Consider the following 19,380-nt stretch of genomic DNA (forward strand, 5'->3'; position numbering starts at 1 on the left):
AATTGTGCTAATTTAGTGTTACATTAACGTGGTTTGTGAAACTATGAGTATAATTACTATTTTCTATTGTTAAATTAGTTTGAAATTAACTAAAAAATAAATGTCGTGGGGGCACATCGCCTGTCAGAAGGGCGGACAGGCGGCACGTCCTCTCCACAATAAATGCGGAGATCGTGCGGCCCAGAGCCCTCACGTCATGCACCGCTCGCTGGCCTACATCACGGACAATAAGCCAAGTGGCAGTATTAGACCCTTGGCCAAGTGGGGAGCGGAGGCGCTCCGTATAGAGCCTGGACACGCGTCAATACCGGACCCATGCCTAGGTCACGTCACTTCCTCTCCCGGGTCCTTGTTACGGGTGGTCCGAAGCTCACTTGATGGGGTCCGAACCCTATCCAATGGCTCCGGGCCACTTTACTTCGGGGGTCCGGGTTGTGTGTACAGGGGTCCCGTGCCTTCTGGGTCCGACGACGTTGCCTTCGAGAACGCCACCATAACTGCTCACAAGATACCTCTAGGGTTGTTCTCTGCGTGGTTAAGGGTAGCTGCGCAGACATCATGCCTTTATACCGTAGTAAGGGGTACCCCTAATCCCGGGTACCGACAGACATGAATTTGGAAGCATCGATTTCTAGTGTCATGGAATTTCCGGATATAGTCATTAACCGATTCTTCGCATCCCCGTCGAAGTGAAACTAAATCAACTAATTCCAATTCATACTCACCGAAAAAGAAATATTCATGTAATTAACTCTCTAAATCAATCCAAAAATTAATGGAATTAGGAGGCAGAGCAGCATACCATTCAAAAGCGGTACCGGTAAGGGATAAGGAAAATAAGTGAACATAGAAAGCCCCTCTATTGGCCAATTCACCTAGTTGCGCTAGGAAATGGCCCAGGTGTTCGTGTGTGCTTCTACCACATTCACCGAAAAATTGGAGAAATCTGATATCCTAGTCCCCGCAGGTATGGGAGAGTGTCAAACTGGTAATCATATAACTTTTAGTATGATTGCCCCAACCTAGTTACACTTACTTTGAGTCTTTCTCACAACAATTTGGTCATCTCCTCTCTAATTTTTTCTATAGTGCCAGGTGGAAACCCACCGGCCCTTGGGATATAGGGCTCAGTTGGTCGGGCAGTGTTATGTCGACCTTCTGCTCATGACTGATCGAAAACAATGTCTGCCTATGATCATATGGAGCGTCGTGGCTTTGATATGTAGGGGGACGAATATATTGCTGTTGTGGTGCATAAAAAACTGGTGTGTCATGTGCAACAACAGATTTGGTGTATGTGTATTCGGACTGTTCGTTGTGATGACGAACAGTCCGATATTATACCCGAATTGTCCGGTCATGCTTACTATTGCCTGGGTGCCACATGGTGGGCCTGGCGTAGTCCTAGACTGTCCAATAGGGAGTGTCGGACGGTCTGTATTGTGATCGGACTATTCGTGACTAGGTTCGAACGGTCTGGTTATATCCAGTGTTGTCGTTCTGTCAAGAAGGGATGGCGGCGGTGGTATTTGTCCGGATATGAATTCATCGACATACCATATATAATGGCTAGGACTGCGAATCCCCATTTGTTGCCGATGTACTAGGTGTGGATATCCTGTTACTAGTTTCATGTGACGGAAAACTAGGAGCAACAAATTTCTCAAATGTGCGTGTTAATTCTCTAAGTGTTTTTAACCCTCTAATCTGCTGTTTCACTTGATCCTGTTGTTGGTCTACATATTGTTTAATAGATTGGATGTCGTCAGATTTACTTACATTGAGGACTTGAGACAAAGGTACAAGAGATGCGATTCCGATCTCTCCATGCTTGGTAATCTTTTGGTGGTGATCCACAGTGAAGTGTGCTAAGAACTTCTCCTTCGTCTCCTCTTGAATCTTGGCGAGTTGGTGGTTTGCATCCTCTTCTACTTGGCTCATGAGATCCTTATATAGTTGTTGTTCCTCGGCTGATAGGTTCTCAACAGTCGGCCTAAGGATATTGTCTAGGGAGACATCAGTGCGATCCTTAGAACCTGCCATTTGGGAGCAATTTTTAGTAGATTTAGACACTATCATTCTCAGTGGAGTCGCCAAAAAGCGCATTGGCGCTGATTTGTGGTCAAACACTGGTATGAACCTCGAGGTGGTGCACTGTGTGATCTTGCACCAGACGGTCCACGACCTTGTCGTAGGAGATGCTCCTCTCTGCATGCTTTCAGACGCTTTCGGACGGTTCGCGCATAGGCCTGGATGGCCTGCTATGGTGCAGAGTCTTCTTTTTTGCAAAAAACCAGAATCTCACCTCTTGGGAGGGATCCCGCCAGAGAGGAGAAATCCTAGAGTTGTCTTAGGATTGGCATGCCACCTAAGACGAATTTAGACAACGTAGAGCCAAAGAGAGGTGAAAATTGAGGTTGGGTAAGAAAAAACTAAGGCTATATTACTCCTATTTCTAATGTGTGAAAGAACAAGACAAATAAGATAAATTGGTTTTGATAGATTAGATTAAGGTTGTGTGTCAATCGACCATACCCCTTCATTTGTATAAGGGTGAGATCTGGACCCGTTCCTAGTGGCTCCCAAACAAATCTAGCGGAGTTTGTTAATAAATCCTGCAAGTAATTAGAATTCCTAATTGAATTTGTTTCCGTGCGGACCGCCCGTGTCGCCACGCCGAACCGTCCGACCATATTTGATGTTGAACACTTATCCTTTCAAATAAGCTAGAAACACTTTCACTACATTATTTCACCTTGTATATATATTTGTTACTCAGGTCAATATAAAATTTTAACTTATTTATATACAGTTCATACTTAGTCAATTATTTTATGTGCTGAACTTGCTTTTATAAGTGCTAGGAACTCAATTAAGTCAAGTCTAGAGAAGGAAAAGAGTTCAGCTGAAACAGCTAGTACTGCACCAGTTGCGGGTGCACCAGACAGTGTCTGGTGCCTAGGCTGGCTCAGCGACGAACTCGCTGCTCTCGGGAATTGCCGAGGATGCTGCGACTAAAATTCATCGAACTGTCCGGTGAGCCAACAACGTCTGTGCCAACGGTCGGCAGCGTGATCTACGCGCAATCAATGGGCGACGCTTGGCCAGAGGCAACGGTCACTAGGCCACACCGGACAGTGTCCGGTGTGCCAAGGGGACCGAGGGTTCAACGGTCGGCTTCACCAAAGAAGGAAACAAATCGTGCATTGTTCATGTCCGGTGGTGCACCGGACTATCTGGTGCGCCAATGGATAGAAGGCAAGAATTGCCTACCAAATGGAGTTCCAACGGCTCCTAGCTGCCTTGGGGCTATAAAAGGGACCCCTAAGCGCATGAAGCAAGACACCAAGCCTCCATTGAACATCCTAAGACGCCTAGACTTCGCAAGCACGCATCCGGATCATTGTGTTTGAGATTTGAGCACTTGTTGAGTTGTGAACTCGTTGCGCTGTGTTTGTGTGCTCGTTTCTTGACTTGTGTGTGTGTGTGTCGCTGTTGTGACTCTAGCTCTTGCGTGTGTTTCTATTCACTTCCTTACTCTTGTGGTTTTCATTGTGATCAATATTGTAAGGGTGGGAGGCTCCAACTTGTGGAGATTCCTCACAAAGGGAACATCTGCTATAAGGAAGAAAACCGTGGCATTCAGGTGGATCATTGGATCACTTGAAAGGGGTTGAGTGCAACCCTCGTCCATTGGGACGCCACAACGTGGAAGTAGACAAGTGTTCTACTTGGCCGAACCACGGGATAAAATCGTTGTGTCATCTATTGTTATTCATGTGCGATTCTCTCTGCTTCTACTCACTTGATAATTGATCTAAGTTTAATACACACCTTGTGAAGAGCAATTAAGTGAATGAGTCATCTCTTTCTCTTTAGACATAGCACCTTGGTTTTGATCCCACTAACATTTCATAAACCAAGTTTGTGTCATTTAGTGTTAATTTTTATAGGACCACCTATTCACCCCCTCTAGGTGCTCTCATAGACCTAAGACGTCTTTAGACAACATAGAGCCGAAGAGAGGTGAAAATTGAGGTTGAGCAAGAAAAAACTAAGGCTATATTACTCATACTCCTAATGTATGAAAGAACAAGACAAATAAGATAAATTGGTTTGATAGATTCGATTATGGCTGTGTGCCAATCGGCCATACCCCTTCATTTGTATAAGGGTGAGGTCTGGACCCGTTTCTAGTTGGTTCCCAAACAAATCTAGTGGAGTTTGTTAACAAATCTTGTAAGTAATTAGGATCCCTAATTGAATCTGTTTCCGGGCGGACCGCCCGCGGCGCCACATCGGACCGTCCGGTGGTGCCGGACCGTCCGACCATATTTGATGTTGAACACTTATCCTTTCAAATAAGCTAGAAACTCCTTCACTGCGTTATTTCACCTTGTATATATATTTGTTCCTCAGGTCAATATAATATTTTAACTTATTTATATACAGTTCATACTTAGCATTGTCGACGCGGTTATCTGATGGCTAAGTAACCGACTGAGTGTGGTACGTAGGTTTTCGCTGCAGTTTCGTCTGCATCGATGAGGCACTGTTTTTCTGGTCTAGGGAAATGACTCGTCGTCTGGTTCGCAGTGCAGCCGACTCTTAATCCTAACAGCAGCTTTGGGCCTGTTTGTTTCGGCTTCTGGCAGCTTTTGGCCACCAAAAGCTGCTGCGGACTGCCAAACGCTCAGCTTTTCAGCCAGCTTCTATAAAATTCGTTGGGGAAAAAACCATCCAAAATCAACATAAACATATAATCGGTTGAGTCGCTGTAATAGTAAGAATCCGTCACTTTCTAGATCATGAGCCCTATGAACAACTTTATCTTTCTCCACACGTAATCGTAATGATACTCAGATTCTCCCCACAGCCAGATTCTCCCCACAGCCAAATTTTTAAAAAAGCTGGTTAGAAAAAAAAACTGAACCAAACAGACCCTTTATATCACCTCCCAGTTTGATCGAATCACAACCAGCAACAGCTAAACTCGGCACATTCTGCTGACATAGATGACAAATAAGCTAGTTAGTTTTTTTTTCTTCGAGAGTACGTTGGTTTTTGCTTCAACAATCCAACTTGGCCACATGGTCTCCTTCATCATGATGTGGACGGCAGGTGTACAGAAAGAAGAGCATCAAACCATCTCTGAATTCAGCGGGTATCGTTTTCTTTTTGTTTCACATATTTAGAACGTAGCGATAACTGATAACATTAAACCATGTTTGTTTAAGTTTAATCGTAATCTATACCACACTATAAATTAATATCGTCCTATTCAAATTTGTTATCGCAAGTAATCAAGTGTGAATTATTATCATTACCATTTACGTTATATTTTGTGAACCAAACGGCACCTGAATAGTGTCCGTTTACATAACGCACTAGGGAACTTCCTCCAAAGTTCCTTTGAATTAATTATGAAAAATTGCACTTATCCATTGCTTTATATAAAATCACGCATTATTAGCACAGTTGTTGACTATGATATGAAAGTGATAGTGTCGGGGACTATAATTAGGGGTACCCTCAAGGCTCCTAATTCTCGGCTGGTAACCCCCATCAGCATAAAGTTGCAAAGGCCTGATGGGTGCGATTAAGTCAGGGATCAGTCCATTCGAGGGACTCGATCGCGTCTCGCCCGAGCCTAGCCTCGGACAAGGGCAGCCGACCCCGGAAGATCTTCGTCTCGCCCGAGGCCCCCCTCCAGCGGCGAACATATTTCCAGCTCGCCCGAGGCCCTGTCTTCGCCAAGAAGCAACCCTGACCAAATCGCCGCACCGACCGACCAAATCGCAGGAGCATTTAATGCAAAGGTGGCCTGACACCTTTATCCTGACGCGCGCCTCTCAGCCAACAGAGCCGAAGTGACCGCCGTCACTTCGCCGCTCCACTGACCGGTCTGACAGAAAGACAGCGCCGCCTGCGCCGCTCCGACTGCGGTGCCACTTGACAGAGTGAGGCTGACAGGCAGTCAGGCCCGGCCGGAGGCACCATAGGAAGCTCCGCTTCGCCCGACCCAGGGCTCGGACTCGGGCTAAGTCCCGGAAGACGGCGAACTCTGCTCCGCCCGACCCAGGGCTCGGACTCGGGCTAAGTCCCGGAAGACGGCGAACTCCGCTCCGCCCGACCCAGGGCTCGGACTCGGGCTAAGTCCCGGAAGACGGTGAACTCCGCTCCGCCCGACCCAGGGCTCGGACTCGGGCTAAGTCCCGGAAGACGACGAACTCCGCTCCGCCCGACCCAGGGCTCGGACTTGGTCTCAGCCCCAAAAGACGACGAACTCCGCTTCGCCCGACCCCAGGGCTCGGACTCCGCCCTGGCCTCAGCCGACGGCCTCCGCCTCGCCCGACCCAGGGGCTCGGACTCGACCTCGGCCATGGAAGACAGACTCAACCTCGGCTTCGGAGGAGCTTCCACATCGCCCAACCTAGGGCGCAGACCAGCCACGTCAACCGGAGGCGCCATCATCACCCTACCCCAAGCTGACTCGGGCCATAGGGAACAAGACCGGCGTCCCATCTGGCTCACTCCACCAGATAGGCAATGATGGCGCCCCGCATACACTGTGACGACGGCGGCTCTCAACCCCCTTACGGAAGCAAGAGGACGTCAGCAAGGACTCAACAGCTCCGACAGCTGTCCCTCCGCCGGGCTCCAGCGCTCCTCCGACGGCCACGACATCACACCAAGCTGGGTGCCAAAATCTCTCCGGCTGCCACAATGGCATGTACTTAGGGCGCTAGCTCTCCTCCGCTAGACACGTAGCACTCTGCTACACCCCCCATTGTACACCTGGATCCTCTCCTTACGCCTATAAAAGGAAGGACCAGGGCCCTCTTAGAGAGGGTTGGCCGCGCGGGGACGAGGACGAGACAGGCGCTCGCGTGAGGCCGCTCGCTCCCTCTCCCGCGTGGACACTTGTAACCCCCTACTGCAAGCGCACCCGACCTGGGCGCGGGACGAACACGAAGGCCGCGGGACTTCCACCTCTCTCACGCCCATCTCCGGCCACCTCACTTCCCCCCTTCGCGCTTGGCCTCGCGTCGACCCATCTGGGCTGGGGCACGCGGCGACATTCACTCTCGGCTTAGGAACCCCCCGGTCTCGAAACGCCGACAGTTGGCGCGCCAGGTAGGGGCCTGCTGCGTGTTGACGAACAGCTTCCCGTCAAGCTCCAGATGGGCAGTCTCCAGCAACCTCTCCAACCCGGGACGGTGCTCCGTTTCAGGAGTCTTGAGTTCATGTCCCTCGACGGCAGCTACGATATGATACCCATTCCACCGCCGGGCGACAGCGGCAATGGCGGCCGACAGTCCGCCCGCCGGCGGCGGAATCGACGACGTCTTCCCCGCGTGGTGGAAGAACAACCTTCAAGCTCGCCCCGCCCTCTTCCCCGCCGACGGGGGGAAGGCGGGGCAACCAAGGCCAAGCAGGAGGCAGCGCCTCGTCGGCTGTCGAGCGAGTCGATAGCGTCAGCACCCCAACGGGGGGCGCACCGGGCATCGACCTCGCGCTTGAGACGAAGACGAGTGCCATCTCCCCGCAACGCGCCGATTCCAGGCAAACGGACGACGCCAGCGCACTCGCGAAAGGCTTGCTGGACGTCACCCTCGTACCTGAGACGACGGTGCAGTCAGTCCCTGACGTGACTTCATCACCGCCCGTCGACCAAGAGGTACCGACCGATTCCCATCCCACGTCATTCGGACTCAGCCTCGACCCGCCTAGCGGCTTCACTTTGGCGGGTGCCCTCGTAGAGGCGAGCCCAAACCCTCTGGGGTTTCGTATGCGGTCACCTTGGGATCGGCTGACGAACGTCTCGACCTATGGGCCCTCTAGGTCCGAGGAAGACGACGAGCCCAGCTTCTGCTGGGATTTCTCTGGACTTGGCAACCCCAGTGCCATGCGGGACTTCATGACCGCATGCGACTACTGCCTTTCCGACTGTTCCGACGGTAGTCGTAGCCTCGGCGACGAGGACTGCGGACCAAGCCGTGAATGTTTCCACGTCGATCTAGGGGGTCCCTCCGAAGGCAACCATCTCGGCATGCTAGAGGACGGTGACCTCCCTAGGCCGGTGCCTCGCGTTGACATCCCACGGGAGCTAGCTGTGGTCCCCGTTCAGGCGGGGGGCCATGACCCACAGCTCGAGCAAATCCGCGGGGTGCAGGCCAGGCTCGACGAGGGAGCAGGAGCGCTCGAGCCGATCCACCGGGACGTCGGGCAGGCATGGGCGGGCCAGCCTCCGGCCGGAGAAATACGTCATCTACCCCAGGGCTTCCAGCACCGCATCGCCGATGATGTCAGGGCCAGGCCACCACCCGCGTCTAGTGGGGTCGGCCAGAACCTGGCTGCAGCAGCAATGCTCCCCCGCGCGATGCCGGAGCCATTAACCACCGAGGGGCGGTGAATCTAGGGAGAGCTCAAGAATCTCCTGGAGGGCGCCGCGGTCCGACGGGCCGAGAGCTCCACCTCCCGAAGGCAGGGGTACCCCTCGGAACCTCATGCCGCGACTTCCCGATTCATGCGGGAAGCCTCGGTCTACACCGGGCGCACGCGCAACACAGCGCCTGCGGCCCCGGGTCGCCTCGGCAACGAGCACCATCACCGCGACCGTCAGGCCCACCTCGACGAGAGGGTGCACCGAGGCTACCACCCCAGGCGTGGGGGACGCTACGACAGCAGGGAGGATCGGAGTCCTTCGCCCGAACCACCCGGTCCGCAGGCCTTCAGCCGGGCCATACGACGGGCGTCGTTCCCGACCCGGTTCCGACCCCCGACTACTATCACAAAGTACTCGGGGGAGACGAGACCGGAACTGTGGCTCGCGGACTACCGTCTGGCCTGCCAACTGGGTGGAACGGACGATGACAACCTCATCATCCGCAACCTCCCCCTGTTCCTCTCCGACACCGCTCGCGCCTGGTTGGAGCACCTGCCTCCGGGGCAGATCTCCAACTGGGACGACCTGGTCCAAGCTTTCGCCGACAATTTCCAGGGCACGTACGTGCGCCCCGAGAATTCCTGGGACCTCCGAAGCTACCGACAGCAGCCGGGAGAGTCTCTCCGGGACTACATCCGGCGATTCTCGAAGCAGCGCACCGAACTGCCCAACATCACCGACTCGGATGTCATCGAAGCGTTCCTCGCTGGCACCACCTGCCGCGACCTGGTGAGCAAGCTGGGTCGCAAGACCCCCACCAGGGCGAGCGAGCTGATGGACATCACCACCAAGTTCGCCTCCGGCCAGGAGGCGGTCGAGGCTATCTTCCGAAAGGACAAGCAGCCCCAGGGCCGCCCATCGGAAGATGCCCCCGAGGCGTCAACTCAGCGCGGCGCCAAGAAGAAGGGCAAGAAGAAGTCGCAAGCGAAACGCGACGCCGCCGACGCGGACCTTGTCGCCGCCGCCGAGTACAAGAACCCTCGGAAACCCCCAGGAGGTGCCAACCTCTTCGACAAGATGCTCAAGGAGCAGTGCCCCTATCACCAGGGGCCCGTCAAGCACACCCTTGAGGAGTGTGTCATGCTTCGGCGCCACTTCCACAGGGCCGGGCCACCCGCGGAGGGTGGCAGGGCCCGCGACGACGACAAGAAGGAAGATCACCAGGCAGGAGAGTTCCCCGAGGTCCGCGACTGCTTCATGATCTACGGTGGGCAAGCGGCGAACGCCTCGGCTCGGCACCGCAAGCAAGAGCGTCGGGAGGTCTGTTTGGTGAAGGTGGCGGCGCCAGTCTACCTAGACTGGTCCGACAAGCCCATCACCTTCGACCAAGCCGACCACCCCGACCATGTGCCGAGCCCGGGGAAATACCCGCTCGTCGTCGACCCCGTCATCGGCGACGTCAGGCTCACCAAGGTCCTCATGGATGGAGGCAGCAGCCTCAACATCATCTACGCCGAGACCCTCGGGCTCCTGCGTGTCGATCTGTCCTCCGTCCGGGCAGGCACTGCGCCCTTCCATGGGATCATTCCCGGGAAGCGCGTCCAGCCCCTCGGACAACTCGACCTTCCCGTCTGCTTCGGAACACCCTCCAACTTCCGAAGGGAGACCCTGACGTTCGAGGTGGTCGGGTTCCGAGGAACCTACCACGCGGTACTGGGAAGACCATGCTACGCGAAGTTCATGGCCGTCCCCAACTACACCTACCTGAAGCTCAAGATGTCGGGCCCCAACGGGGTCATCACCGTCGGCCCCACGTACAAACACGCGTTCGAATGCGACGTGGAGTGCGTGGAGTACGCCGAGGCCCTCGCCGAGTCCGAGGCCCTCATCGCCGACCTGGAGAGCCTCTCTAAGGAGGTGCCAGACGTGAAGCGTCATGCCGGCAACTTTGAGCCAGCGGAGACGGTTAAGCCCGTCCCCCTCGACCTCAGCGGTGACACCTCCAAGCAGATCCGGATCGGCTCCGGGCTCGATCCCAAATAGGAAGCAGTGCTCGTCGACTTTCTCCGCGCGAACGCCGACGTCTTCGCATGGAGTCCCTCGGACATGCCCGGCATACCGAGGGATGTCGCCGAGCACTCGCTGGACATCCGAGCCGGAGCCCGACCCGTCAAGCAGCCTCTGCGCCGATTCGACGAGGAGAAGCGCAGAGCCATAGGCGAGGAGATCCACAAGCTAATGGCGGCAGGGTTCATCAAAGAGGTATTCCATCCCGAATGGCTTGCCAACCCTGTGCTTGTGAGAAAGAAAGGGGGGAAATGGCGGATGTGTGTAGACTACACTGGTCTGAACAAAGCATGTCCGAAGGTTCCCTACCCTCTGCCTCGCATCGATCAAATCGTGGATTCCACTGCTGGGTGCGAAACCCTGTCTTTCCTCGATGCCTACTCAGGGTATCACCAAATCAGGATGAAAGAGTCCGACCAGCTCGCGACTTCTTTCATCACACCCTTCGGCATGTACTGCTATGTCACCATGCCGTTCGGCTTGAGGAATGCGGGCGCGACGTACCAGCGGTGCATGAACCGCGTGTTCGGCAAACACATTGGTCACACGGTCGAGGCCTACATCGATGACATCGTAGTCAAGACAAGGAAAGCCTCCGATCTCCTTTCCGATCTTGAAGTGACATTCCGATGTCTCAAGGCGAAAGGCATCAAGCTCAATCCCGAAAAGTGTGTCTTCGGGGTGCCCCGAGGCATGCTCTTGGGGATCATCGTCTCCGAGCGGGGCATCGAAGCCAACCCGGAGAAGATCGCAGCCATCACGCAGCACCTCGAGCCCTTGTTAAAGACACCCGGGGGCTACACGCACCTCTGGGAAGGGCCGCTTGTCATCGCCAGAGCTCTGAAGCCCGGGACAAACGAACTGGCCGACAGTCAAGGCGAGGTCTACACCAACACTTCGAACGTCTAACAGCTACGTTGCTTTTACCCTTAAGATGCTTTCGAGTTGTCCCCTTACCTTGCCCCCGCGCAAGTTTTAGTCGTCAAGGAAGGGTCAGCCCTGCCTCGGCAGGACCCGACCCTCCCTCGGGGGCTAAAAAGGGGGGAACCCCTCTGCGTCAAAATTTTCAATCAAAAAGGCTTTTGCGTTCCTCCGGCTATGTCAGAAGCAGGACCCTAAGGAGCGAACGCGGGTGCATGTAAGTGGCAAGGCCGACTGAGCCGAGGGACTCCTACGCCTCCGGGTTACGGACACCTCACTCGTCACCCGCCACGAAAAGTGACCCCTACTTGGGGAAGCCACCCTGCTACTGACAGGCGGGGCCGGACACGCAAAATGAAAGGGAAAGGAGTACAACTTCATGCAACAGTAACAAAGTGTTCAGGCCCCAACGGCCGCAGAAAGACACACGCGCATCCAACAGAAACTGCTCCGACAGAGTTAGGCGTCGCCCCGGGAACGAGCCGCGCCTTCGGCTTCGTCCCCGACCTCGGCAAAGTCCATTCTGGCTTCGGACGACGGCGCAGGCGGGAGGATCTCTGCCTCAAAGGTGGTCACCAGCACTGCACTCGAACCCGCGGCGGCCGTATCGAGCCTCTGGACTTCTGCCAGGGCGGCTTCATCTTCGTCAGGAAGGCAATACCCCTCGCTGACCCGCTCCAGGTCCACAACGTAGTGGGAAGCGAGCACGGCGAAGGCCCGCCTGACGCCGTGGCATAGCGCCTCGCGGAATCTGCCGCGCACATGATCGCCCAAGACCTGCAGGCGACTTTGAGGGGAGCTTCCTGAGGGGACGTCGTCGGAGCCAAGGACCCGGCAGAAGTCCGAGACGGCCTCGGACATGGCCGCGTGGTCGGCCTCCCTCTGCTCGGCCGCCCCGGCAAGCGCCTCGGCAAGCGCCTTGGCGGACTCATCAAGGGCGGACTCGAGCTCTGCGAACAGCCAGAAGAAAGACCTCAAACACAAGCGGAGGAAACAAGCAGAAACGAAAACCAAAGATGGCCAAGGCGTACCTCCGGCTCGGGCACGCTGCTCCGAGGCTGCGACCTGGGCTACGGCTAGGTCGGCTGCAAGGGCTTTAGCCCAGCTTTTGGCCTCGGCAGCCCGGCCCCGAGATTGGTCCCGCTCATTGACGATCCGGTCGAACTCCGACTGCTGTCGTTGCACTTCTGCGCGCGCCGTAGCCGCCTCCACGTGTGCCACTACTGCCTCGGCTCTCAGATCGGTGCAGAGCAACCGAAGGTCCGCCACCTCGGCACCCTGCTGAGAGAGGCGTGCAGTAGCCCCGGTGAGCGAGGTCCTCAGGGATCATAGCGAGCCCCAGACGTCGACCTCGCGGCGGATGAACGACGACTTGGCGGCGCTCAGATCCGTCAGATCCTGAGGGAAAGAAGCGGGGCGTCACGAAAGACGCCTTGGTCACAAAAGAGAAAAGGTATGCCTGAAACCGTTACCTGGAGGATTTTTGGGACGTCCCTGCAGAAAACCTCCAGCGACGACCGGAGCGACCCCACCGTTGCTTCGGCACACTCGCGGAGCTCGTCCCAGGACTGGTCCTCCCGTTCATCGTCGAGAACGAAGACGGGATCCGAGGCCTCACGGGTCCGGAACCGGAGCAACTGGCACCGACCCTCGGAGCTCCGCCGCACAGCGACAAGGCTGCCGCCCGGCGGGACGGATCGCGTCTCCACGCCCCCCTCCTCCGAGGCACCAAGCACCGACGCCTCGGCCGTCTCAGCGTCGGCAGCGACCGGTCGCTCCCCGACTGGGACGGCGGCGGCTTCAGTAGCGACAGGTGCCAGCACCGCCGGCATGTCCGGTGGGGCCGGGACCACGTCCGCGTCAGCCGCCTCCCCTAGCACGATGGCCGCCTCGGCAGAAGAGCCGGCCTCGGGAACTTGCTCCACGGCTACTGGCGCCACCTAAGCCCCCTGCTGTGGAGCACCTTGCGAAAAGGTCAGCTGAACGGCAAGGCTCGGAGCGGCGCCGGCCGCGCAAGCCGACGCCGTCTTAAGGGCCTTTCGGGGAGCCAGATCGGTCAGGCCATGGCTTCGCTTGCTGAGGGGAAAAGAAAAATCACGGCCGGGACATACGAATGAAAAGCCAGGACGAAGACGTTCCAAGATACTTACCCGCTTCGGGCCATGATCAACCGTGCCTGAGGGGAGGTCTCTCGGATCTCGACCCCCGAAGGCGCCGCCGAGGTCCGCTCCGCCGGCAGCTTCGACACCACCCTTGCTTTGGGCGCTTTGAACGCCTGAGGGGCGGACTGCCCATGCACTGCCACGGCGACCTGAGGGTCGCTCTCCTGCGCTGCCGGCGTGGGCGACGGCTCTCGGGGAGCAGACGCCTCGGCCTGGCTCCCCGGGGCCGCCTCAACTCCCCCAGCCGAGGGGTCGAGTACCCTCTCGGATTGCCCCCGCTCCTCGGGCCGGGACCCCGGCGTCCCGACTCCGGGGACTGACGACATCAGCCCGCTCGGGGGCTGGCCTGACGGCTCCTGGCCTAACCTCAAGCCAGGGCTGAGGCCAAGGCGGGCAGCCATGTCGTCTTCCTCGTCATCATCTTCATCATCGTCGTCATCATCGGGCGTTTCCGGCGACGGCTCCCTCGGGAGCCCCTCCCTCTCCTGCCGACGGCGAAGCTTTTCCAAGGCGTCTCAAGCCCGCATCCGCTCGTGGGCCCGGGCCTTCTCCGCGTCCTTCTTTTTCTTCTTCTCCTCCGCGGCGACCCGCCGCGCTGCTCGGTCCACCGCATCCTGCGGGACCCGTGGTAGGGAAGGCTTGTGCCACCCCACCTCCTGAAGACGGAGGGAAATCCCAACCGTAAGAACCAGGAGCAACCCGATGCAAGAGGAAGGTAGGAGCGGACACTCACCAGAGTCACGCACCCTCGGTCAGGACGCATCAAAGGCTGGGAGAAGGCGCTGGGGTCCGGTTTCCCTAACGCGACGGCCACCCGCCCATGGAGGACGTCGAAGGGAAGAGGATCCGAGGACATCCGCGAGCCCTCCAAGTCAGCCTCCGGTGTCATCTCCCAAAGCGGCAACCGACACTCCGCCAAGGGAAGCACCCTCCGGCGGTGGATGGCGGCAATCACTCCCGCGGTGGTGAGACCCCCTTTCCACAACGCCTCCAAGGCCCTGAGAAGGGGCTCGAGGTTCTTCTGTCTTTCGTGCGGGGTCCCATGGCGCCAAGCATCGGCGGCGACGGTGACTACTCGCTGGGAGAACGGCGGGAGCAACTCGCCGTCATTCCGGAGGTAGAACCACCGGCGCTGCCACCCTTTGTTCGAGGACGCAAGGATGGCGGGAATATACAGCGACGCCCGCGACTGCCTCAGCTGGAGGATGCAGCCGCCGGCCCGCACTGCCGCGCGGACCTTTCTCTCCCCCGTCGGCGAAGCGAAAAGCTCCACGAAAAAGAGATGGGTCCACAAGTCCCAGTGGGGGGCGATCCCCAAGAACCCCTCGCACACCGCTACGAAGATGGCGGCCTGCGAGATGGAGTTGGGGCTGAGGTTGTGCAACTCCACCCCGTAATGGTGTAGGATCGCCCGCATAAAGCGGCTCGCCGGCACACCGAATCCCTGCTCGTGGAAGGAGACGAAGCTCACGATGTACCCCGGCGGTGGGGACGGAGCGGCTCCGCTCACGGGGGGAATCCATTCTGGCCGCCTCTCATCAGAGAGAGGGCGAAGTAAACCCTCAGCAACAAGATCCTCCAGATCACCCGCCGTCACTGTGGAGAAAGGCCATGGGTCGCGCGACGAGATGATGGTCACCCGGTCGGCCATCACCTAGCAGAAGGGGTGGCGGCGTAAAGGACAGGGTGGGCGGTTTCCTTTTCTCTGGCTAAGTCTCTCGGGTCGCGAAAACCTAAGAGGAAGGCAGGAAGCAGAGCAAAGAACCATCGCCAGACCCTCCCCCGAGTATATAAAGACCAAGCGAGACCGTTTCGACGCTCCGCCCGGACCGGCCGCGGGATTCAAAAACACGAAGCAAAACAGTCGTTCCTCGAACGGCTCGCGGCCCGCGCGCACGCACAACGGCCGCCCCGCAAACCGCACGCCCCGTCGCATTAACTCCGCGGCGGGACAGGCGGCGCCTCTAGCAGGAGAAGCGGGCGACACTTCGCCTTCGCCATAATGACTGTGTCAGAAAAGGTACGTCGCGTTGATTCGATTTCGTATCCTTTTCCTTTTTTCCTCTTTCTCTCTCTTGCAACAGGGACCGGAAAAGGGGGATACCCCGAAAAGGATCCTTCCCCGTGAAGGAATCAGGCTCCGAGCCTCCCTACTGATTAGAGGTTCGAAGGCTGGCCCCTCGGAAGGGTTCAACAGCCGCCTCAGAGCGCGTGGGCTCCACACCCACTACTGGTCAGGGGTTCAAAGGCCAGCCCCTCGGAAGGGTTCAACGACCGCCTCAGGCTACTCGGGCTCCGCGCCCACTACTGATCAGGGGTTCGAAGGCTGGCCCCCGAAGGGTTCACAGCCGCCTCAGACACAGAGCGAGGGATGACCATGGGTACGTTCGATACATAACCAAGGCTCGGGCTGCGCTCCCGAGGTACCCTAGGACATTTCCGAGACCAGCGGGAATGATCTTGTAACGGAATCCCATCGGAGGGAGGCATCGAGCCCTCAGACCCCGTCGCCAGGGGACCGGGTCCGGCAGATCACCCGCAGGTACTTTTGGGCGCGCCTCCGGGCCTCTAGCCGACCCCTAACGAATGGGGCACGGACGTCCACTCAGATTACCCGCCTGCAGCTCACCGGAGACACCATGTTCGGCGCCCACTGAGGGCAACATGGCGCTTTCCCCCCTCCTCCTTGTGGAAAGGCGACGCAGGGGCGTATATAAAAAAGTCGAGTCTGTCCCTGATCGCCCTCTCGCCCTGTGCAGAGGCTCGGGGGCTGCTCTCGCAAACCCGGCTCCGGCCACACCGTTGACAGCGTCAACATACCAGCCCGAGAACTTGGGACCCAACCGTACACCCGAGCTACGGCCAGCTCGCATGAGGGAACGACCAGACCAGCCGAAGCATTGCGCGAGGCATTAAGACCTCGGAGGAGTCAAACCACTCCTCCGAGCCTCGGGGGCTACACCCGGCGGGTGCGCTCGCGCGCACCCACCGGAACAAAACGCAACCGAGAAAGGCTGGTCCCCTTGCAAAAAAGTGCGACGAAAGCCTCCAAGCGAGTGCTAACACTCCCTTCGAGGCTCGGGGGCTACTGTCGGGGACCATAATTAGGGGTACCCTCAAGGCTCCTAATTCTCAGCTGGTAACCCCCATCAGCATAAAGCTGCAAAGGCCTGATGGGTGCGATTAAGTCAGGGATCAGTCCATTCGAGGGACTCGATCGCGTCTCGCCCGAGCCTAGCCTCGGACAAGGGCAGCCGACCCCGGAAGATCTCCGTCTCGCCCGAGGCCCCCCTCCAGCGGCGAACATATTTCCGGCTCACCCGAGGCCCTGTCTTCGCCAAGAAGCAACCCTGACCAAATCGCTGCACCGACCGACCAAATCGCAGGAGCATTTAATGCAAAGGTGGCCTGACACCTTTATCCTGACGCGCGCCTCTCAGCCAACAGAGCCGAAGTGACCGCCGTCACTTCGCCGCTCCACTGACCGGTCTGACAGAAAGACAGCGCCGCCTGCGCCGCTCCGACTGCGGTGCCACTTGACAAAGTGAGGCTGACAGGCAGTCAGGCCCGGCCGGAGGCACCATAGGAAGCTCCGCTTCGCCCGACCCAGGGCTCGGACTCGGGCTAAGTCCCGGAAGACGGCGAACTCCGCTCCGCCCGACCCAGGGCTCGGACTCGGGCTAAGTCCCGGAAGACGGCGAACTCCGCTCCGCCCGACCCAGAGCTCGGACTCGGGCTAAGTCCCGGAAGATGGCGAACTCCGCTCCGCCCAACCCAGGGCTCAGACTCGGGCTAAGTCCCGAAAGACGGCGAACTCCGCTCCGCCTGACCCAGGGCTCGGACTCGGGCTAAGTCCCGGAAGACGACGAACTCCGCTCCGCCCGACCCAGGGCTCGGACTTGGGCTCAGCCCCAGAAGACGACGAACTCCGCTTCGCCCGACCCCAGGGCTCGGACTCCGCCCTGGCCTCAGCCGACGGCCTCCGCCTCGCCCGACCCAGGGGCTCGGACTCGACCTCGGCCACGGAAGACAGACTCAACCTCGGCTTCGGAGGAGCTTCCACATCGCCCAACCTAGGGCGCAGACCAGCCACGTCAACCGGAGGCGCCATCATCACCCTACCCCAAGCTGACTCGGGCCATAGGGAACAAGACCGGTGTCCCATCTGGCTCACTCCACCAGATAGGCAATGATGGCGCCCCGCATACACTGTGACGACGGCGGCTCTCAGCCCCCTTACGGAAGCAAGAGGACGTCAGCAAGGACTCAACAGCTCCGACAGCTGTCCCTCCGCCGGGCTCCAGCGCTCCTCCGACGGCCACGACATCACACCAAGCTGGGTGCCAAAATCTCTCCGGCTGCCACAACGGCATGTACTTAGGGCGCTAGCTCTCCTCCGCTAGACACGTAGCACTCTGCTACACCCCCCATTGTACACCTGGATCCTCTCCTTACGCCTATAAAAGGAAGGACCAGGGCCCTCTTAGAGAGGGTTGGCCGCGCGGGGACGAGGACGAGACAGGCGCTCGCGTGAGGCCGCTCGCTCTCTCTCCCGCGTGGACGCTTGTAACCCCCTACTGCAAGCGCACCCGACCTGGGCGCGGGACGAACACGAAGGCCGCGGGATTTCCACCTCTCTCACGCCCATCTCCGGCCACCTCACTTCCCCCCCTTCGCGCTCGGCCTCGCGTCGACCCATCTGGGCTGGGGCACGCGGCGACATTCACTCGTCGGCTTAGGGACCCCCCGGTCTCGAAACGCCGACAGATAGTTTGAGGAGTAGGTTGGTGATAGATATGCTCTTTAGTTTTTTTTTGGTTTAGCCCAAAAAATAATACTCTCTTCTTTGCAAGTTATAAGTCGCTTTGGTTTTTTCTATGTTAATTGTTTTTTATACACTCAAATAGAGACTATGCCTAAATATATATAATAAGAAAATATTAATAAAATCTATATATCCAGAAGAGCCAGACTGACGAAAAAGTAATTTTCTAGTAATAATATATATGGAACTAAATTTATAAAGACTATATTTTCGTCATGCCAACCGTCATAATTTGACCATAATTTTACCTTTACTCTAGGAGCTGAGTAGTCTTTGATGTTTCTGATCCACTTTGGTAACTTCATACTTTGACGGTGTTTGCTACTAGAACCTTGCTCAATGCCCTTGAGAATCAAGTCATCATATGATGTTGCTATATCGATCTTGACAACATTGGTAGTAGCATCAAGTGTTTCATTGGATAAGATATCATATAAAAAACAAAGTTGTCATGGTTGAACTTGGTATTAGTGTACTCCTCTTTTAGCAAGTCATATCTAGTGGTAAGTGTAATATCCAGCGAACAAAATAACAATCATAATCAAATACTGCTATATGGCTCAAATTAGACCCAATGAATTATGTGTCATATGGATGATTAGAGACAGGATGCGTAGAGCTCATTGAGACAAATCAGTTTGACTGTTAACTTATCACATTTGGGTATTGAATGAGTTTTTATGGAGCCAATAAATATAGGTAGTTAGATAATGTAGAGTTAGGAGGAATCCACATATTTATTTCCCTATCCTCGTGGTGTCCCCTTCCTGGCTGTCACTCCCTCCTCCTCCTATACTTGCCGCTCCTCCCTCATCCCATCTCCTCTAGTCGTCGCCACCCTCTCCTCCTCCTCCTCCTCTCCCCTAGACCGCCCCATGTTGTTGCAGCAGTGTTTGATTGGAGATGGAGAAGGAAGGGGGCAAGGAGAATTTGTTTATCGTCCGTTGCTTCGAGATCAATAGGAATAAATCCAAAATCTAGTATAGATTGATTAAAATTTTAATGACTCTATGGAT

The sequence above is a fragment of the Zea mays genome, chromosome 8 (assembly GCF_902167145.1).
Source record: "Zea mays cultivar B73 chromosome 8, Zm-B73-REFERENCE-NAM-5.0, whole genome shotgun sequence".
NCBI lineage: Eukaryota > Viridiplantae > Streptophyta > Magnoliopsida > Poales > Poaceae > Zea > Zea mays.